Genomic DNA, 19,507 nt, shown 5'->3' on the forward strand with positions numbered 1-19,507 from the left:
AATTAAAAGTAAACTTTTGGCATGAATAAATTAATATAGTTTGAAATGATCATGGGTACTCCACATGTGTGTGCCTTTTTTCCCATTCTTCATATCCAATCAATGGCAAGGACCTCTAGATTTTTCTTCTTAATATCCCTCAAATACTCCCCCTCTTCCTGGCTGCTAACCCTCCCCTCACCCTGGTGCAGACCCTCATGATTGAACTATTGTAGTAGCTGCTGGGGTGAGGGGACTGCCTGCTTCCTTCCAGTCCATCCTCCATTCGGTCACCAAATGATCTTCCTAAAGCACAGGCTGATCATGTCACTCCCACACTCTACCCAATAAATTCCTGTGTCTTCCTAGCACTTCCAGTATCAAATAGATCCTCAATTTGTTTTTAAAGCCCCTCATCATTTGGCCCTTCCATAGTTTTCCAGTCGTCTGCATTTACTTTGTGATCCAGTGATGTTAGTCTACTTGCTGTTCTTTTTTTAAATTTTTTTTGCAAGACAATGGGGTTAAACGACTTGCCCAAGGTCACACAGCTTGGCAATTATTAAGTGTCTGAGGCCAAAATTGAACTCGGGTCCTTCTGGGTCAGTGCTCTATCCACTGTGTCACCCAGGGGCCTGCTCCTTGCTGTTCTTCACGTAAGCCATGTCCTGACTCAGTGAATTTTCACTGACTGTCCTCTATTCTCAAGTGCTCTCCCTCTTCATCTCTGCCTCCTGTCTTCCTTGACTTTTTCTTTCTTTTTCTTTCTTTCTTTCTTTCTTTCTTTCTTTCTTTCTTTCTTTCTTTCTTTCTTTCTTTCTTTCTTCCTTCCTTCCTTCCTTCCTTCCTTCCTTCCTTCCTTTCTTTCTTTCTTTTTCTTTCTTTCTTTCTTTCTTTCTTTCTTTCTTTCTTTCTTTCTTTCTTTTTTCCTTCCTTCCTTCCTTCCTTCCTTCCTTCCTTCCTTCCTTCCTTCCTTCCTTCCTTTCTTTCTTTCTTTCTTTCTGGTTTTTGCAAGGCAATGGGGTTAAGTGGCTTGCCCAAGGCCACACAGCTAGGTCATTATTAAGTGTTTGAATCTGGATTTGAACTCAGGTCATCCTGACTCCAGGGCCAGTGCTCTATCCACTGTGCCACCTAGCTGCCCCACTTCCTTGGCTTTCTTCACAACTCAACTCAAATCCCACTTTCTATAAGAGACCCTTTTTCCTGATTCCCCTTTAATGCTAATGCCTTCTCTCTGTTCTTATTTCAAATTATCTCCAATTTATCCAGGCAAAAAGTTGCCTGGCACACTGTGGATGCCTACTACATGTTTGTTGATTTGACTTGACTTGATCACAGGGGCTTTAGGTCATTGGACGAAAGTGGATGACACTTCATAGGAGATATCTTGAGACTGGTTGAAAAAAAATCAGACACACTAGAGGACCTATAAATAACATAGTGTTTCAGATTTGAAGTCTATACCTTATAGCAAGCCATAGACCAGTTGAATCCAGTGGTGAAGGACATTTGAGAGGGAACTGGGAACAAGGAGCAAGAGGTTTCTTCCATCTTTTCTATGTAATGACATTGTGAACCTCAGAAGGTCCTGATTGAAGCGGCCTTTTGAGTGGCACTGCTCCCCAGAGCTGTTGGCATTTATCCCAACAGCACCAGTCTCTGATGGTAGTGTCTAGATACACTGGGAAAAAGTAACTTCAGGTCTCTGCAAGGGCACTGACCCCTGAAATCTAGTAGGGAGCTATATCTTAGGGGAATTTCCTGAGGACTTCACAAAAGGAGAAAAGGACTTTTAAAATGTTTTATTTATTTAAGGCAATGGGGTTAAGCAACTTGCTCAAGGTCACACAGCTAGGCAATAATTAAGTGTATGAGGTCAAATTTGAACTCAGGTCCTCCAGACTCCAGGACCGGTGCTCAATTCACTGTGCCATCTTGCTGTCCCAAGAAAAGGACTTTGAATAGGAACCATGAATTACCTTTTGGTCACATAGTTTCCCTATATATGTTCCTTATTACTATTTCCTTATAAATTTGAGCCACTGCCCCTAGGAATCTTTTGTGTACAAGGGGAAAGTGTACCCTCCAATATGAGAAAAGTTACCCTGAAAAAGTAGTAGTCAGCTCTCTCTGGGGACCTGATCCATGAAAATGATGCTTCATATAGAGGAGCTGCTATATGTCAATCACTAAGCTTTTGTACAAACAAAAACAATGCAAAAGAAATAAAAAGGAAGCTGCAAATTGGGGGGAAATTTTGCAGCAAGTTTCTCTGATAAAAGTCTTATTTTCAATATACAGAGGGATCTGTTTCAAATGTATAAAAATAAGAACAACACTCCCCAATTGATCAATGGTTAATGAATATGAACAGGAGGTTTTCAAAGAAAGAAATCCAAGCTATCAATAGCCATATTAAACTGTTCCAAATCACTAAAAATTAGAGAAATGCAAATTAAAATAAAACTAAAGACTTATCTTACTCCCATCAGATTGACAAAGTCATCCAAAAAGGGAAATGACAAATGGTAGAGAGATTGTGAGAAAACAAACTGCTGGTGGGAACAAGCACTGCCCTGCTATTGTAGTTGTGAACTGGCCCAACCATTTTGGAAAACAATTTGGAACTTTGTCCAAGAAGTTACTAAACTCTGCATATTCTTTAAATGATATGAGGGCTAAACCCCCAAAGAGATGGAAAAAAAGCGAAAAAGGACCCATATATACAAAAATGTTTATAGCTTTTCGTTTTGTTGGAATAAAGATCTGGAAACTGATAGGAGGAGTGACCATCAATTGGGGAATAGCTGAATGAATTGTGATGTGAATGTAATAGAATACCACTATACCATAAAAAAATGATGAAAGGGACTTTTTTTTTTTTTAGTTTTTGGAAGGCAATAGGGTTAAGTGGCTTGCCCAAGGCACTATATCTAGATAATTATTAAGTGTCTGAGGCCAGATTTGAACTCAGGTCCTCCTGACTCCAGGGCCAGTGCTCTATCCACTGTGCCACCTAGCTGCCCATGAAAGGGACATTCTTAAAAGAATGTAGGAAGTCATATGAACTATTGCAAAGTGAAGTGAGAAGGACTAGAATAGACAAACAACTCTGAAAGACAGTCCAACCAATAACCATAATTCAAAGAACTCTCTATGAAATATGCTACTCACCTCTTGACAGAGAGGTGATGACAGAGGCAAGATTTGAATTCAGTACATTATTCATTACACTACCTAGCTGCTTTAAAGAAAGATTTTTAGTCTGGGGAAGAGAAGACTTAACCATCTTCAAGTGTTTGAAGTAATTTTCCATGGAAGAAGTATTTGATTCATTCTGTTTGATTTCAGAGGGAAGAATTAAAAACAATCAAGTTATAAAGAGTCAAGTTTCAGCTCGATGTAAGCAAGAGTTTATTGTAGCTACTTAGAAGTAGAATGGGCTGCTTCCCAAAGCAACAGATTCCCCTACTGGGGGTCTTCAAGCAGAGTCTGACAGGCTTGTCAGCTTTGTCAGCCATGCTCTAGTGGGGATGTTTTTCTCAGTAGGTAGAATATTCCGAAATTTTTGTGATATTTTACGAATACAACATGTTGGAAAATTAACCCAAACTTGACCCAAGAAGAGATATACATTATTCCTCTATGGATATAACCAGAACCTCCAATTAACCAATAGAATATAATTCTACATTGTTTTATAAATCTGCTAACCAATGTTTATGTAATATCCATGTTCTCTAAACTATGTAAGATAAAAAGGAATTCTAGTAACCAGTTGCTTTATGGATTCGAGAATAATTAGAATCCCAATCTTCATAGCTCTGGATACAACAATTCTAGAAGGTCAGGAATAGAATATGATTATCTTTTACAATGAAGCAAACCATTATCATATTTGTTCATGATTTGAATCCAAGTACAGTTGAAATTGGTTGAATGACTGGATCCAAAGAGCAGTCATTAATGGTTTAACATAGGATGATCCAACCTTACTTTTATGCTGTTTTTGGTATTTTGCAAGGCAATGGGGTTCAGTGACTTGCCCAAGGTCACACAACTAGGCAATTAATAAGTGTCTGAGGTCAGATTTGAACTCAGGTCCTCCTGACTCCAGGGTCGGTGCTCTATCCACTGTGCTACCTAGCTGCTCCCCAACCTTACTTTTAAAAGTTGATTTGCCATTTTAGTAAGAGCTCTGCAGTAGGTCGACTTTGTTTACTAAAGTATTTAGTAAACCCACAGGCAGGCTTTATATAATATTTGTCCTTCAGTCTTAAAGAAGACTATGACATCAGGGAGATGATGCCATGACAAATACCTGAATTGGATTTGAGTGAGGGGTTGCTGTGTTAATTCACTAACCTCACTTGCTCCTCCAGAGCCATCTGGGTCCAGTGGCCAGATAGGAATCAGGATGACGAGATGGCCCTGAATGTGAGGCGATCAGGGTGAAGTGACTTGCCCAAGGTCACACAGCTAGTAAATGTCTGAGGCTGGATTTGAACTCCTGCCCTCCTGACTCCACAGGGGTCTCATTTTGGACAGCCTGGTAACACATTGAAATGTTGTAAATGTTTAACAACTGACTTTTCCCATTTCCTCATAAAGTTTTAGATTTTTAACTTTAATCGGTATTATTCACATTTCCCTCATCACTTTCTTAAGTCTAGACTATCAAGAAAATAATAAATTGTTCCCTGATTTGTAGCATTTTCCAAGATATAAATGCTCACACTGAGAATTTAACAATGTGCTTGTGTGAGCTAGTATGAGCTGAGTCTAGCTCACTCCTAGAATGTCACTTCGGATACTACTGCAATAGAGTTCCTGGGAATTGGTGCTTGGGTACCATGATGCCAAAAGGTCACCAGCTCTGGCTGTGTTGTATGACCTCAGTTTCATTTATAAAATACAAGGGTTGGTCTAGAGATCTCAGAGCTACCCTACCTGCTAAGATATTATGTAATTCTCTTGTTCAGATGAATATTCATTCTGATGAATAGGTCTTTGGGAAGAGAAACAATGGCAATCACAGTGCAAATTGATGAATGCTTAAAACAGGTGTGTGGTTTAAGTGTGAGAACACAGTATCTGGAATTATGAAGACCTGGCTTGGATTCCAAGTCTTACCCTTCCCAGTTGGGCAAGTAATTAACCTCTCTCAGTTTCAATTTCCTCATCTGTAAAATGGGGACATGACCCTACAGAGTTATTGCAAGAAAAGACAAACCTTAGGGCCTTACCGGAAATGGAAGGTATTTTGATTATGACTTTTTTTTAATGGCCTTTTAAAAATCCCATTGTTCTGCCTTTGGGGTAAGCTGTTCACTGCCATAGTGTTGAGAAAGGTATGACTGCCTATCAGCCACAGAGCCAGGTTCTCCTTTCCTTCTGCTCTGCCTTGATCTGAAAGAGGAAATGAAGCACATATCAACTCACTCAGATTTACCAAGGATATTGTAGACAGCATGGTATGAAACTAAAAGTACAGAGAATTACAGAACATTCAGAGTCTGAAGGGTCTTCAGTGGCCATCTAGCTGACAAAAGGCACCCTCTGCAATACACTCAACAAGCCATCTAAGCTTTTGTCTGGAGTCTCTTCCAAGGGCTGGGAACCCTTTTAGAATTCTGTGATCCCATAACCTCTCAAGGCAGTCTTTTTCCTCTTCAAGAAATTCTTAATTGTGAAGAACACTTTTTCCTAACACCAATTTGCCTCTCTTCAGCTCCACCTCTCTGCTTCTGTCTGACAGCTCTTGAATCTGAGCATGCTGCTTCACCCTGCTTGCGGTCGTTCCAGAGTCTCAGGGTGAAGCCAGGCACAGATACTTGGACCAAGCCACTGGAGACGCCTTCCAATGTGACATTAACTGGTTCCTGACCATTATTTGAAGTCAACCATTTAACTAGTTCTAATCTAGCCTACTCCTCTCACTATTGTCTACAAGACTAGCAGGAGAAACTTTGTCAAGTGTTACTAAAATTCAAATCAATTCTATCTCAGTAGTTCCCTGATCTCTTAGTTTATTAATCTTGTCAGAGAGAGAGAGAGAGAGAGAGAGAGAGAGAGAAATAAGGTTAGTTTGGCATGATCTGTTTCTTCTGGCTTCTTTGTGAACTTTCCCATTTCCTTTTTAAATGTTTGCCAATCATCCCTTTAATAATCCATTTGAGAATTTTGCCAGGAATTAAAGCCAAGCTCCCTGGCCAATATATAGTCTATAAACTCCAATTTCTCACCATTTCTTTTTTGGAAATTGGGACAGTATTTGTCCTTCTCCAATCCTGTGGCACCTCTCTAGTTCCCTATGGTCTTTCAGAACTCACTGACAATGACTCAGCAATCATGACTTGCTTCGTTCCATCCAAGGGAGTGTAGTTCATATGGGCTGGTTGCCATGAACTCATCAATAGCAGCTTGGTGTTCTTTCACTATCTTTTTACTTCTAATGGGTTATTGTTATTTGTCCTTCACTTTCAAAGAAGATCATGACATCAGGGAGGTGATGCCATGACAAGCATGTGAATAGAATTTAAGTGAAGGGGGAAGCTGTGCTAAGTCACCAGCCTCAGTTTCCCCTCCAGAGCTATCTGGGTCCAGTGACCAGAGATGCATCAGAACAACTGAAGACAGCCCTGGATGCAAGGCAGTCAGGGTTAAGTGACTAACCCAGGGTCACATAACTAGTCATTGGCAAGTGTGAGGTCAAATTTGTACTCAGGTCCTCTTGATTCTAAGGCCAGTGCTCTATCCACTGCATTTCCTAGCTGTCCAGTTGGGTACCAATCCATATTCATCCTGCTCTTGCCACAACTCTGGTGCCACAATGTTTGTGAACCAAGGGGTGCTGGCAAAAGCTAGGGATGCGAAGATGGAAGAATTCACTCTTGCCTCAGTGATGCTATAATCAATCAATCAGTCGATCAATAGATTTCTTTGTATTCTGGATGAGACACTGAGGATGCAAAGATAGAGAATAAACCAATCCCTCCTCTTAAGGAGGTAACAATCTGATGGAAAAGGCAACAAGTGCATCTCTATCAGGGAGAAAATGAATACAAAGTAAGTAGAAGGAGACAGTTTGGGAAGGAAGGCAGTAGCAGTTGTGGGGGACCAGGAAAGGCTTCATGCAGAAGTGTTTGAGTTGCCTTCTGAACAAAGAGAGGAGCTCTATGAGACAGAGAAAACGAGGTCAGTTTTGGCAGGCGGCCAGCGCAAAGGCTTGGTAATGGGAGGTGGACTAAAGAAGGCGATAGATGAAAATCCCTTCTTTTCTACAATCTGGAAAACAATTTTTAACTTTTTTCAGTCCGCCAATTGTCAAAGACTTTCCCCATCAAACTAACATTTGTAATATTGATCTCTGCATCTTCTCTTTTGTGGAGGAGGAGAGAAGATGGGGAAGGAAAACCTTTTTATTATAAACTTAATGATTAATAAACTTGGACATCTCCATGTAGAAAGAAGGAGCAAAAACAGCATATGAAACCATGTACTTCTGTCATGTGCAGTTTGTTTCTACTTCCCATTTCAGTCTACGTCTAATGGGGGAGGCAGTGTAGATGTTACTGAACCCATTATACAAAAGAAAATACAGGAATACTGGGACTTGGCCACAATCACACGGACTGGAAATCAGCCACAGATCTTCTAACACAAACCTCAGTGTGCTCTGGTGCTTTGCCATCATATCAGACATCTGTAAGATCACACAACATTCCTTAAATGGGTTTTCCAGGTTTTTCTTCATTGGCTCCCAAACTCTTTTTGAAGTGCTCTTTCCTATTTCTGCCTCTGTCCTCTACAACCTAGCTTTGGTGAATCATGAGTCAATGTCTCCTAGCTACAAAGATGGCCTGAGGTCCTCCACACAGAGCAGTGGACCTGGAGCTCAGTAGACCTAAGTTCAAATCCATTCTCAGACACTTACTGACTGTGTGACCCTGGGCAAGTCTCTTAGTCACTGTCTGCCTCAATTATCTTATCTGTTCAATGGCGATAATAAGAAGCACCTAACTCCCAGGGTTGGTGTAAGGATCAAATGTGATAATATTCATACAGCACTTCACAAACTTTTAAGGACTATAAAATGCTTGTGATTATCATTTTTTGTCCCATAATTTCAGCATGTGGCCTCAACTTTTCATGCATTTGAGTAGACTGACCCCCACACCTGGAATACACTTCCTTTCCTCCCTCCCTCCCTCCCTCCTTCCTTCCTTCCTTCCTTCCCTCCTTCCTTCCTTCCTTCCTTCCCTCCTTCCTTCCCTCCCTCCCTCCCTCCCCCCTCCCTCCCTCCTTCCTTCCTTCCTTCCTTCCTTCCTTCCTTCCTTCCTTCCTTCCTTCCTTCCTTCCTTCCTTCCTTCCTTCCTTCCCTCCTTCTATACTTCCTTCCTACTGTGTGGCAAGAACTATACTAGATATTGGGGATACAGTAAAAAAGCCCACAACTCAGTGGGGGGAAGACAATTTCTTTCTCCTCTTCCTTGGTCAGTGTTGTCCTTTCCAAGTCTCCCTCTCAAACTTGCTAAGAGCACGTGATCTCCTCTTTTTGTCCTCATTCTCTGCCCTTCATTGCACAGATCTGGAAACAGGGAGACTCTCTCAGGAGCATGTCTACTCCTAAAGGGCAGGGATGATGCCACTGTTATCTTTGACTATCTTCCTCCCATTGTGTGGCAATACAGTGCCTGGCAGGCAGCAGGCCCTTCAGAAACATTCATCTTAATTCCAAAGCAATCATTTGCCTTCATTTTATTTTATTATAGTGTTTAAAGTTTGGCTCATTTGACACCCACAATAAGCTTGGGAGGGAGACGCCATCATTGATCACCATTTAAAGATGAGGAAACAAGTTGTAAAAGTAGTTTTACCTTGACCATCTGACTAGGAAGTAGCAAAAGTAAGAGTCAAACACAAGTCTTCCTGAATCCAAGGTCAGCTCTCTATTCACTATGGCATGGGCCCCCCATGCTTCAATGTGTGCCAGTCCTTTCTTGGAGCCCCAAAGTCCACGTGGATGCCACCTTCATTAATTATTCTGCTTTATGGACTCTTGTGTCCTTGTTTTATCCCTCCCCAGCAACCCTCCCTGGGCCCCAACTAACTCCCCAAGCTATTGAGGTCAAAGTCTAGACTGAATTCTTCTTTGTATCACCCACCATGCCTACATATACTATACATACAGTTACTTTCCATTCAGTAACTGTGGGGTAGGAGATCAAGCCTTGGACTCTGAGCACTGATTTCAAATTCTGACTTCCTCACTGCTAACCTTGTTACTCAGGTCAATTTTGTTTTCTTCCCTAGGCCTCAGTTTCCTCAAATATAAAATATAAAATATAAAGTGATTTGTCCAGATTACATGACTAAAACATGCTTGAGGCTGAATTTGAACTCAGGTCTTCCTGGCTTGATGCCCAGAACTCTGTTTACTGTGTTGCCCTTGGGCTGCCATTAAGTTAAGTGACTTGTCCAGGGTCATATAACTAGGAAGTGTCTGAGGCTGGATTTGAACTCTGGTCTTTCTGACTCAAGTTTGGAGTTCTAGCTGAATCACATGGCTTAAGAGATGTTTTTTGTAAACCACAGAATCTAAGAGATGGAAGAGAATCGTTCCACTTTCTCATTTCAGAGAGCAGGAAACTGCAGCCCATTGATAACAGCAGCATTTATTAAGTGCCTGTTGTGTATAACACATTGTATTCAGCTCTGAGAGTGATAAAAAGTCCTGTCTTCACGTAGTTACCAATCTAGATGGGGGACTGAGATTTCCAAAACACTGAAATATATGTGCTATTACATGACTGGTGGATTAGAATTAAAAAACCAAAGTGATATATAAAGTCTGAGAGAGAGGATGACAGGCTCAGGGGTCAGGGAAGGCTTCTTGGGGGGACTTTCAAGGGAGTGTGCCTGATACAGATGAACAGAGTAGAGGGACCAGCATAGGCCAAGACCAGGCTGGAGAGAGGTGACACAAGCTTCCTCAATACAAATGGCTCAAAAGTAGAGTGTGGATTAGAACTCAGAGTCCCTTCCACTGCTCCAAGCTACTACTCACCAACCCTGAAGGAAAGACATGAGTTTTTTTTTTTCTTGAATAACCAAAAGGAAGCATTGTGACCTATAAATTTTGAGTGACATTTCCCTTCAAAACATTTCAAGGTCTGTCCACTTGGTATTCAGTTTTCTCATAACCGTCGTGCTGAGAAAAATCGAGGTCTGTCAACAGGAAACCTCCAGTCCTTGATTCAGCCAAGGGGCCTCTCTCTCAATAGACCCGAGCTCGGACTCTTTTTCTTTGCTATGGCCTGGCAGAGTTGGCTGAAAAAACCCAGTGAAAGCACTGCCCCGGTCAACACAGAGGATCTTCTCTGCCAAGACACTCAGCAAGTGGTCACTGAAGCCAGAAACTGGTGTCACTGCTGGGGCCTGGCTTTAATTTTTTGGCTAAGTCACATGTCATCATGTCAACATCAAGAACCAATGATGCAAACAGCACAGATATGTGCTGACTTAAACACAAAAGCTACAGGGAGAAGGAAAACCACAGTTTGAAAAGTCTGGGCTTTCCCCCCCCCTCTCCTATTGAGTTTCTAGTCCAAAGGCAAAGGCTGAAAGAAGGGACATACCAGGTCAAGAGACAAAGCAGTCTGGATTATTGGAGAAACGACCGGGACCTGGATTCAAGTCCTGGTTCTACCACTAAGATGCTGTGTGATTTTGTGGGTGGCATGAACCTCAGTTTCCTTCATTGTCAAATGAGGGGTTAGGTCAGTTTTTCTCTGAGGTCCCTTCCAGGTCTGAACCTTCTGGCTATGTCATCTCTAAAGCCCCTTCTGGCCCAGAGAGGTCTCTTTTCCAGTCAATGATTCTATAAAAGAAGACCAGCCTTAAAAATCTTCATGAATCAGTCCTCATGCCCGCCTCAGGTTATTTTTCCCTCCCTGTTTACAGGTAAGGAAGTGGGGACTGGGGCCCAGAGCCAGCATTTTTGAAAAGCCCCTGGGAATCACTTTCGAATGCACATAAATTTCCACAGTTAAGTACCACCAGCCAGCTCTAGCATGCAAGCCGGCTGCTCTCTCAGGTTTCCTGTCCAATGTTCTAACTTGAGTTGTGCTACCAGAAAATCGAGTGTATTTCAATCCTGAAGCCTCCCTTCCCCAGTGAAAAAGGAAAACTTTCAGTTCTGGGCACCGTGAGTTAGGAGGGACATCGGCAAGCTGCAACATGCCAGTGTGGCGAGGGGACAGGACAGGAACTGGGCCAGGGGAAGATCAAGTGCAGGAACTGGGATGGTGAATCCGGAAAAAGACAGACTTGGTGGGATCCTACATGGAATCCTATGATCGAGGCTTTTTTTATCTTGGCAAGGGACCTTTGAGGTCATCCCTCATTTTACAGGTAAGGAAACTGAGGCCCAGGACTGGGAAGTAGCTTGCCTAAGGGACTCTCTCTCTCTCTCTCTCTCTCTCTCTCTCACACACACACACACACACACACACACACACACACACAAACACTGATACCAAATCCCTCTGCCCCCAGCAGAGCCAGGAATCAAATTAAAAACTTTTAAATGACTCTAGTGGAGATACCTAGATCCAATGAATAGCAGTGTCAGGGTGATAAGCTTCAACTCAAAGATTACTTCCTGACAATGGAGTGAGCAGAGGGCACTTGAGAGGGGTGCATCATCTCTCGATAGGGCTCTGTTATTGGGGTCTGCATGTCTCTAACATCATGATGTTGGCGAAAAGATCATAGGATCCAAGGTTTAGTGCTGAGAGGCCCAGAGGTCATCTTGTTTTACCCACTTGTGCTACAGATGGGGAAACTGAGCATCTAAGAGCTTGTGACTTTGTTGAATCACAATCAGAATTCAAACTGACTCCGAATAGATCAATTTCACTATTTGTTACTTCTGTGACCCCTGGGGTCAGAGCAACTTCCATACATGGGTTAGGTTAGTTTATCCCCCAAAGAAAATGAAAGCATCCTTGAGAATGCATCGCTCCTGAGAACCATGACTGCATGAATGAGGGGTCAGGGCTCTGGGAGATTGGCACACCCTTCTGATTGGACGTGCCACTGGGGAGCTGCACCCAACTGAATCAACATGCATCCTTGCTCAATATCTTTTCCATGGCATTGTTAAATAAAGCCCATTTACTGAAGACTAGATGGTTTTCAAGTGTCTCATTTCATTTCAGTTTTGAGCCTGAACCTCTAGAGTGGCCTAAACCAGATCTGACCCAGAACAGATCCTTTCCTGTTCTAAAGTTCTACTCCAAGAATGAAGCAGGAACTGAGTTGAATTTGATGGGTCTCCCAGATCCCTGGGAGTTTAGGAATTCCCTGATTCCACCTCTCTTGGACCCTCCAACCAGCCCTCATTGTCACAAGGGAAATGGTCTTCTTCTTCCTACAATCACTGGTCCAGATCCCATGGCAACCTCGGGACAGAAAGATGTTGAAATTAGACACTAATCAAGATGGAACTTTCTTTGACTCTAAGATAAAGGTTATGTTTCTGAGGTAGGGGGATGGGAGAGAGGGAGGGGAAAGGAGACTGAGGGCCTTGAAAACAAGTTAGGCGGATTTCTTTCTGTCCTTTTTAGTTGTGGGGTTTAGTAACACATTCCAAGACTGTTTGAATAGCTAGACCGAACTGGATAGCTCTAGATATGGAATCAGGGAGACATGAGCTTCTTGTCTATAAAAGGGGAATCATAATAATACCTGCCTTCAAGGATTGGTGAGAGATAAGATAATGGCAAAATAATATTGCTGAAGCTCTTTGGTAATCTTGAATGCTAACTACTGTTATTAAGATCATTGTTATCAGAAAATCATTTAGCTGTCCCTGTTGGAGCAATGAGTCCCTCATCTGCCTGTTGTTCATGGAGGTTCTTAGATGACCTCAAGAAGCAAACTACTGAGAAGAGTGAGAAAGAAAATGAGTGGTGGGATGGCTAGGTGGTGCAGTGGATAAAGCACGGGCCCTGGCATCAGGAGGACCTGAGTTCAAATCCGGTTCAGACATTTAATAATGACCTAGCTGTGTGGCCTTGGGCAAGCCACTTAACCCCATTGCCTTGCAAAAAAACCCCTAAAAACTAAAAAAAAAAAAAAATGAGTGGACTTTGGAGCAACAGAGTCCCCAAGTAGATAAACCTTGAAATGTGTATGAGTTACACCAGCCCAGGCTACACTTCCCAATGGGTATTGTAGAGGAACACAAAAAGGTTTTCATCCATTGATTCACTCATATTGTGAGTGAAGTTCCCCACATATTCTAGAGGGTCCCTCATCAGATCTCATCTAAGTTGATTTTTTTCCCTCCAATGGTGCCAAATTCACCCCATCCATGCCAGCCCACCTTGTGTCCTCCCTGGTCAAAATTTCTGGGAGCCTTCCTCATTTTTTCTTAACTCCAAAAGATGCCCATGATACACAGAAGTTGTCCATCATTCATTTGGAGGCTGGATGTCTACAATCTATTAGTAAGATTGTAGGATCTCACTTTCTCCACCTGGCCTGTCAGGTCTCTCTTTTGTTCATATGTTTTTTGATGATATCTGCTATTTTCCTTCTCCTTTGTCATGTTTATTATACTGCTGACTCACACTCACCGTCTATAGGAAGTCTTTCCTGATCCCCCTTAATACTAGCGCCTTCCCAATCTTTACAACTAATGATTCTGACAAAGGACTCGTTTCTAAAATATACAGAGAACTGAGTCATATTTTTAAAACAAAAAGCCATTCCCCAATTGGCAAATGGTCAAAGGATATGCAAAGGCAATTTACAGATGAGGAGATCAAAGTAATCCATAGCCATATGAAAAAATGCTCTAAATCATTAATTATTAGAGAAATGCAAATTAAAGCTTCTCTGAGGTACCACCTCACACCTCTCAGATTGGACAATATGACCAGGAAGGATAATGATCATTGTTGGAAGGGTTGTGGGAAATCTGGGACACTATTACACTGTTGGTGGAACTGTGAACTCATCCAACCCCTCTGGAGAGCTATTTGAAACTATGCCCAAAGGGCAACAAAAATGTGCATACCAGCAGTACCACTACTGGGTCTATACCCTGAAGAGATGAAGAAAAAGGGTAAAAACATTACTTGTACAAAAATATTTATAGCAGCCCTGTTTGTGGTGGCAAAGAATTGGAAATCAAGTAAATGTCCTTCAATTGGGGAATGGCTTAGCAAACTGTGGTATATGTATGTCACAGAACACTATTGTTCTATTAGAAACCAGGAGGGACGGGATTTCAGGGAAGCCTGGAGGGATTTTCATGAACTGATGCTGAGTGAGATGAGCAGAACCAGAAAAACACTGTACACCCTAACAGCAACATGGGAGTGATGTTCAACCTTGAAGGACTTGCTCATTCCATCAGTATAACAATCGGGAACAATTTTGGGCTGTCTGCAAAGGAGAGTGCCATCTGTATCCAGATGAGGAGCTGTGGAGTTTGAACAAAGTGCAAAGACTATTCCCTTTAATTTAGAAAAAAAAAACAGATATCTTATTGTCTGATCTTGTTGCCTCTTAGACTTCTCTAATTAGATTTCTCTCTCATCACACCCAATTTGGATCAATGTACAACATGGAAACAAAGTAAAGACCGACAGAGTGCTTTCCATGGGGGGGGGGGGGGAAGCAAGATTTGGGGGGGAAATTGTAAAACTCAGATAATATCTTTAATAAAAATAAATTTAAAAAAAATACTAGCGCCTTCCCTGTTGTTGATCACGGCCAATATTTCCTGGCTTGTTTTCACACAGTTGTTTTAATGTTTTCTGCCCCATTAGTCTATGAGTTTCTTGAGGGTAGAAACTATCTTTTACCTCAAGAAATGGAAATGGATGACAATGCCTCTCCTTATTACTTTCTGTGTGATGCCATTTTCAACTCTTTAGAGACAGTAATGGTCAATGTTTCACAACCATACAATAACAACAGAACAGATTATTAGTACCAATATATATGGAGTACCGTTTGTTGTTTGTTCTTCATTCTTGAAAAGGACCATGACATCAGAGAGGAGATATCATGACCTTCATGTGAATTGGATTTGAATGAGGAGGTGCTGTCCTAAGTCACCAGTCTTGTTTTCTCCTTTAGAACCATCTGGGTCTAGTGATTGTACAAGGATCAGGACCACTGGAGATAGCCCTGAATATGAAGCAATCAGTATTAACTGAGTTGCCTAAGGTCATACAACTAGTAAGTGTCTGAGGTTGAATCTGAACTAAGATCCTCCTGATTACAGGTCCAGTGCTCTCACTATTCTGCCACCTAGCTGTTTTTGCAAAGAAATGGAAACAGAAGGTTCCCACCAGTTGGGGTATGACTGAGGAAATGAAGATCTATGCCCAAGATAAGTGAGTGGATAAAAAGAAAGTTGAATTCCGTTTCTATGACCTGGATGAAATTCATCCTTGGGTCCTCAAAAAGCTTGCAGATGAGACGAATGAGCTATTGTAAATGATACTGGGAAAATCGTGGGCAAGGAGAGAGCTACCTCTAGACAGAAGAGTGAATATCCTAGTTTCCCCAAAAGGCAAGACAACAGTTTGCCCATTATGGGTCAGTGAACTTGACTTGAGCTCCTGGGAAAAGTCTAGACTGGGTCACTCAAGGGAAGGTTGGCAAACATCAAGAAGGAAAAGAAAAGGAAAGCAAAAGGAAGTAAATAGTCGTCTGGCTTCATTAAGAATGAGTCACGATGGAGGAACCTCACTTCCTTTTTTTAACAAGCTTATTGAATTTATAGAAGAGAAAATTGCTACGGCTATAGTTTATCTAGCTTTTGGCAAAGATTTGGGGAAAGTAATTCATGCTATTATGGAAAAGTTGGAAAGGCGGGAAGTAGACAATAGTTAGATGGTCTCATAACTAGTCGGGCGACAAGACTCAAAGAGAAGTGGGGAATCGTTCATTTTCAATATGACAGAATGTCTCCGGCGGAGGGTCCCAGGGATCTGTGTTTGGTTCATTGTTGTTTAACATTTTTGATCAATGACTTGACTAAAGTTCAGCTGGTCTGTTGATCAAATGCAGATGACCTCATGTTTGGAGGGTCACTAACACCAAAGCCGACAGAACTGGAATCTGAAAGTTTCTTGGCAGGCCTGGGTCAAATAAGATGAATTCAAAACATCAGGCCCACCATTATAAAATGGAGGAATTCTGGACAGACAGCAGTAATTCTTCTTTTTGTTGTTTTTTTTTTTTAATTTTATGATTTTTCCCCCCAATCTTGCTTCCCTTCCCCCCATCACCCACCCCCACAGAAGGCAGTCTGAGTCTTTACATTGTTTCCATGCTATACATTGATCAAAATTGAATGTGTTGAGAGAGAAATTATATCCTTAAGGAAAAAATAAAATATATGAGATAGCAATATTACATAATAAGATCACTTTTAAAAAGAATTTGATCTTTGTTTAAACTCCACAATTCTTTCTCTGGATACAGATGGTATTCTCCATCACAGATACCCTAAAATTGTCCCTGATTGTTGCACTGATGAACTGAGCAAGTCCATTAAGATTGATCATCATCCCCATGTTGCTGTTATGGTGGACAATGTTCCTCTAGTTCTGCATCAGTTCATGCAGATCCTTCCAGGCTTCTCTGAACTCCCATCCCTCCTGGTTTCTATAGAACAATAGTGTTCCATGATGTCCATATACCACAATTTGTTCAGCCATTCCCTGATTGATGGACATTTATTCAATTTCTAAATCTTTGCCACCACAAACAGGGCTGCTATGAACATTTTTGTACAAGTGATGTTTTTTACCCTTTTTCATCATCTCTTCAGGTACAGACCCAGTAGTGGTATTGTTGGGTCAAAGGGTATGCACATTTTTATTGCCCTTTGGACATAATTCCAGATTGCTCTCCAGAAAGGCTGGATGAGTTCACAGCTCCACCAACATGTATTAGTGTCCCAGATTTCCAACATTGATTATTGTCCTTTCTGGTCATATTGGCCAGTCTGAGAGGTGTGAAGTGGTACCTCAGAGATGCTTTAAATTGCATTTCTCTACTCAGTAATGATTTAGATGATTAAGGATAGCTTTGATTTCCTCATCTGTAAATTGCCTCTACATATCCTTTGAGCATTTGCCAATTGGGGAATGGCTTGGTTTTTTTTTTTTTGGTTTCTTTTATAAATTTGACTCAGTTCTCTATATAGTTTAGAAACGAGTCCTTTGTCAGAAACTAGTTGTAAAAATAGTTTCCCAATTTACTACATTTCTTTTGATCTTGGTTACAGTGGTTTTGTTTGTGCAAAAACTTTTTAATGATATGTAATAAAAATTATCTAGTTTGTTTTTAATGGTGTTCTCCATCTCTTCCTTGGTCATAAACTGCTTCCCTTTCTATAGATCTGACAGGTAAAGTTCCTTGGTCTCCTAGTTTGCTCATAATATTATCTTTTATGCTTAAATCCTGTATCCATTTTGATCTTCTCTTGATATAGGGTGTGAGACATTGCTCTAATTCAAGTTTCTATCATGCTAACTTCCAATTTTCCTTGAGTTTTTATCAAGGAGAGAGTTTTTATCTTAGAACTGACCTGTTATCTCTTTTGCACCCTGTCTATTCTACTGGTCTATCACTCTTTCTTAGCCAATATCAGACAGTTTTGATGACTGATGCTTTATAAGATAATTTTAGATCTGGTAGGGCTAAGCCACCATCTTTTGTACTTTTTTTCCATTAAATCCCTGGATATTATTGACTTTATTTCTCCATATGAATTTATTTACATTTTTTCTAGATCATGAATGTAATTTTTGGAAGTTTGATTGGTAAGGCACTAAATAAGTAGTTTAATTTAGGTAGAATCATCATTTTTATTATATCAGCTTGGCCTATCCATGAGCAGTTTATATTTGCCCAGTTATTTAAATCTGATTTTATTTGTGTGGGAAGTGTTTTATAGTTGTTTTCATAGAGTTTCTGAGTCTGCCTTGGCAGGGAGACTCACAAATATTTTATATTGTCTGAAATTACTTTAAATGGGATTTCTCTTTCTGCCTCTTGCTCTTCTATCTTGCTAGTAATAGAAATGCTGGGATGAATGGATGATGGATGGGTGGATGGGTGGATGGGTGGTTTAGGTGACTGGATGGATGAGAGAAAGAAGCATTTATTAAGAATTTTCTATGTGTTAGGTGCTGGAATTATAAGTATAATAAACTAACTCTAATCCCTACCATCATAGTACTTATATTCTGATGAAGGAAGATAGCACATAAAGAGTAGCTAGAAAGAAGTCATATGTAACTCTCGCCCCTCTATATAGACCGGTAGTGCAGAGCTGGAGTCTCTTTCCCCTTCTCTCAAGATGGCCGACAAAAACCCCCCAAAGCCTCCAAAGGAAAAGAAGGTCAGAAAGGAAAAAAAGGAAAGGAAGGCCAAAAAAGGAAGATGGGGCTGAAAAGGTGGTGAAAACACCTCGAAAGCATTGCAGTCGAAACCCAGTCTTGGCCCGAGGGATCGGCAGATACTCCAGGTCTGCAATGTATTCCCGCAGAGCCATGTACAAGCAGAGGTATGCTGCACCAAAAACCCGGATTGAAAGGAAAAAGAAAGACAGGGTGCCTGAAGCTATCTCAAAGCCAGTTGGTGGTGATAAAAATGGAGGAAACCGAGTGGTAAAGATTCGCAAAATGGCCAGGTATTACCCTACTGAAGATGTGCCCAGAAAACTCCTAAGTCATGGCAAAAAACCCTTCAGCCAGCATGTGAGCAAACTTGGGTCTAGCATCACCCCAGGCACAGTTCTGATTCTGCTCACTGGCCGCCACAGGGGCAAGCGCATGGTTTTCCTGAAGCAGCTGGCTAGTGGTTTGCTACTGGTGACTGGACCTCTGACCATCAATCGGGTTCCTCTATGAAGAAATTTGTCATTGCCACCTCTACTAGGGTTAACCTTTCTGGTGTAAAAATTCCAAATCATCTTACTGATGCTTACTTTAAGAAGAAGAGGCTCCGTAAACCCAGACACCAAGAAGGAGAGATTTTTGACACAGAGAAAGGGAAATATGAGATTACAGAGCAGCACAAGGCTGATCAGAAAGCAGTGGACTCTCAGCTCCTGCCCAAAATCAAGAAAATTCCTCAGCTCCGTGGTTACCTGCGTTCTGTATTCTCTCTCCAATGGAGTTTATCCTCACAAATTGGTGTTCTAAATGCCTTGTAGAGAACTCTTATTAAAATATTTGGAATAGTGAAAAAAAAAGTCATATGTAATCAACCTGGAAAGATATGTTGAAGTCAGATGATCAAGTCTTAAATGCTGTCTAGAGGAGTTTGAATTGTATATTCAAGGTAATCGGAAACCACAGAAAGCAATTATTAAAAACAGCAACCTTCAATAAACACATAAAACAGCCTTCATCATTCCCTAGAACCAATCCAGCCCCCTTAACCCAGCCCACTGTCTACTTGCAGTGACTACCCAAGATAT

General features: G+C 41.3%; 1 pseudogene; it reads left to right on the plus strand.

Moving 5' to 3' along the window:
* Positions 1–18,358: 18,358 nt before the first annotated feature.
* Positions 18,359–19,262, plus strand: LOC141498084 (large ribosomal subunit protein eL6-like; annotated as a pseudogene).
* The last annotated feature ends 245 nt before the right edge of the window (positions 19,263–19,507 follow it).

This window comes from Macrotis lagotis, chromosome X (genome assembly GCF_037893015.1).
Source record: "Macrotis lagotis isolate mMagLag1 chromosome X, bilby.v1.9.chrom.fasta, whole genome shotgun sequence".
Lineage (NCBI taxonomy): Eukaryota > Metazoa > Chordata > Mammalia > Peramelemorphia > Peramelidae > Macrotis > Macrotis lagotis.